The sequence below is a fragment of the Mirounga angustirostris genome, unplaced genomic scaffold (assembly GCF_029215605.1).
Source record: "Mirounga angustirostris isolate CCGP_5_RB_7025 unplaced genomic scaffold, mMirAng1.0.hap1 SCAF_11, whole genome shotgun sequence".
Classification (NCBI taxonomy): domain Eukaryota; kingdom Metazoa; phylum Chordata; class Mammalia; order Carnivora; family Phocidae; genus Mirounga; species Mirounga angustirostris.
The window spans coordinates 5,592,529-5,595,696 of record NW_026991719.1 but is presented as its reverse complement, the minus strand read 5'-3'; positions in this window follow the sequence as shown (position 1 = coordinate 5,595,696).

Here is a 3,168-nt window from a genome sequence, read left to right as displayed (position 1 = left end):
CTCCCTCCAGGAAGGCCCGAAGCCCAAACATCTCTCCAGCTGATGACAGCTCAGCACCTGTGAAAAGCAAAGGAAAGCACCGGGGCAGGGCGGGGTGGGGGGGGGAGTCACGGAGAACAGAGTCTGTGTCCTGCCAATGGGCCGGCGGCGCCCCCCCGCCCTCCCACCGTGTAACACGAGATCAGCTTCAATCAGCACGTCTTGCACTGTACCAAAGTGCAGCCGAGAACCTGAAATGTGTATTTTAGGGAGATGCACGGCGCTCCCCGTGAAGTCTCTGGCAAGTCTTGCAAAGGTGCATCTTTTGCATGAACGTTTTACCGCCATGAGGAATCATTTGCGAAGGCTGCTTTTTGTTGGGGCAGTTGTTGTTCATTTCCTCCTCTTCCCCCAGAACTTTGAGGACTTGGTTGGAGGCGGATTTCTTGATGTCTGCCCAGATTCCATGAAGGCAAGAAGTCTTTAGTCACATAGACAAAGGCTGGGCTTTGCAGCTGGGAGGGGGCCTTCCAGTCAATTCTGACATAAAGGAAGAGAGTTTATCTGCATCCATAAATAAAGCTTTGTCAACCTAGGGGTGCCTGTGTGGGTTGGCGGCCTGGTTCAGGGATGAGCCACTAACTGGGGGTGGGGGTGGGAGATGTAAGTGGGATACCCGATGACAAACACACAGCAATTCAGTCTGAAGCAGGAGCCCACCTGGGAAGGCAGACAGTGGTGCACATGCAAATGGCCCCGCGGTGTGCTCTGGGGGCCACCCAGGGGACGTCTTGAGAATTCAGCACGGTGACTAATCCAGGATGAACAGACATTTCTCCAAAGAAGACATCCAGATGGCCAACAGACACACGGAAAGATGCTCAACATCACTCATCATCAGGGAAGTGCAAAACTACAACGAGTTCTCATACTTGTCAGAATGGCTAAAATGAACAACACAAGAAACAAGTGCTGGCGAGGATGTGGAGAAAAAGGAAACCTCGTGCATTGTTGGTGGGAATGCCAACTGTTCCAGGCACTGCGGAAAATAGTATGGAGGTTCCTGATAAAAAACTAAAGACAGAAATATCATACGATCCAGTAATTCCACTATTGGATATTTACCCAGGGAAAACAAAAACTCTAATTCAAAAAGCTATATGCCCCCTGTGTTCGCTACAGCATTATTTACAACAGCCAAGACACGGAAGCAACCTAAATGCCCACCAGTAGATGAACGGATAAGGAAAATGTGGAGTGTATACACACAATGGAATACTACACAGCCATAAAAAAGGATGAGATTGTGCCATCTGAGGCCACACGGATGGACCTAGAGGGCATTATGCTAAGTGACACAAATCAGACTGAGAAAGACAAATACTATGATATTTCACTCATACATGGAATCTAAAAAAAAGAATGATAAACAAAAAGCAGGACCAGAGCTGTAACTGCAGAGGACTGATGGTTACGGGGTGGAGAGGGGTGGCGGGCGGATGGGCAAAATCAGGGAAGGGAGAGGGAGTTGCAGGCCTCCACTGATGAAACGAGTAAGTCGCGAGAATGAAAAGCAGAGCATGAGGAGTACAAGAGATGATTCTGTAGGAGTGACGTAAGGGGACACATAGTAGCTCTACGGTGGTGAGCACAGCACAATGTGTAAATCTGTCAAATCACCTCAAACTAATGTAACAACGTGTGCCGACTGCACTCAGATTACAAAAAGACCAACACCTTCTAAGTGCCAGGGACTGGAACGGGGGTGTGGGTCGCATTCAGGTGGAGCGATGGGGGTGGAGGAGTGAGTGATGTAATGGGACTGAGGATTTGGGGGGATTTTTGTAGCATGAGTGGAGGGGAGCTCTCAGAGGGAGTTCCTATGTTGTTGTTTTTTAAGATTTTATTTTTTATTTGAGAGAGAGTGAGAGAGAGCACAACTGAGGGGAGGAGGGAGGGCAGAGGGAAAATCGGACTCACCATGGAGCAGGGAGCCCGACGCGGGGCTCATCCCAGGACCCCGGGATCATGACCTGAGCCGAAGGCAGATGCTTAACTGACTGAGCCACCCAGGTGCCCCCCCATTTTTTTTTTTTTTTGGTTGGAAAATGTATCTGAAATATCTGGAAGACAGAGGCCTTGCTATCTATAAAGAGCCCTCCCAGTTTCAAATGAGGCAAGATGGACAGGCTGACTCTTCTTAAACAGCTAAGGCCTATTTTTATAAAAAGGGAACACAACTCTGTTTGGACTAGCTTCCCCGTCTGCGATGGGGCACCCCTCGTGTCTGAAATAGGGCATCATGAGGGACCGTTCTTTTCACGAGTTTAGAAAATCTCAGAGCAGGATGTTAGGAAATGTTTCTTACACTTTACAAAGAACCCAAGGGAGGCTCCTCTGAGGTATAATGCTTCTCAGAGAGGGACTGTCAGAGATGACGTCACCTGAAACACCGGGGGCGGGGGGCACGGGCTTGACTCGTGCAGACCCCCTACCCCAGCGAACACAACTGTGGGCTCCAGTCCCTTGTTGTTCACTTACTCCTACGAGTAGAGATTTCTAGAGCTTGCATCTTCAGTTTGTTGCTATTTATGACTCTGCAAATTACAGGCCTTCACGATTGAATTCATATACTATTTCTTGGTAAAACCAACACAGAAGTAGAAAAAGGATGAGATTAATATAAGTTATAAGGTAAAAATATTTTTCCATGTATTTTTATGTATAAATGATGCATACTCACTTCTCTCATTAAGAGAAATACTATCTCAAATATCCAACTGTCTTGCTCATTAAGACGGTTTAGTAATACAATTAGTGATTATTTCAATGCGTAATGTACACTCGGGGAAGGTTTGTAGCTCACAATGCTGTATGTAAGTTCACATTTCACATAAGGCTCTTGATGACTTCAGATCTGGCCTGTCTGATATCATTAGATGGTCACTGTGTGGACTTCATCATATGGCCTCATAACGAGAGGGTTCTACGAGGACTAAACAGGAGAAGAGGGCTCTCCTGGACTTGATTTATGCATAAATATTTTCAATCCACAATTTTTTTACAGGACAGCTTTAACCTACATGTCAATTTGTGTGGGCCAGATTAGTTCAACCTACATGAAATAATCGGCAAATCTACTTAACTGTGCATATGTCGTATCATGCTAGAAGTTGGCAGTTAAGGAAC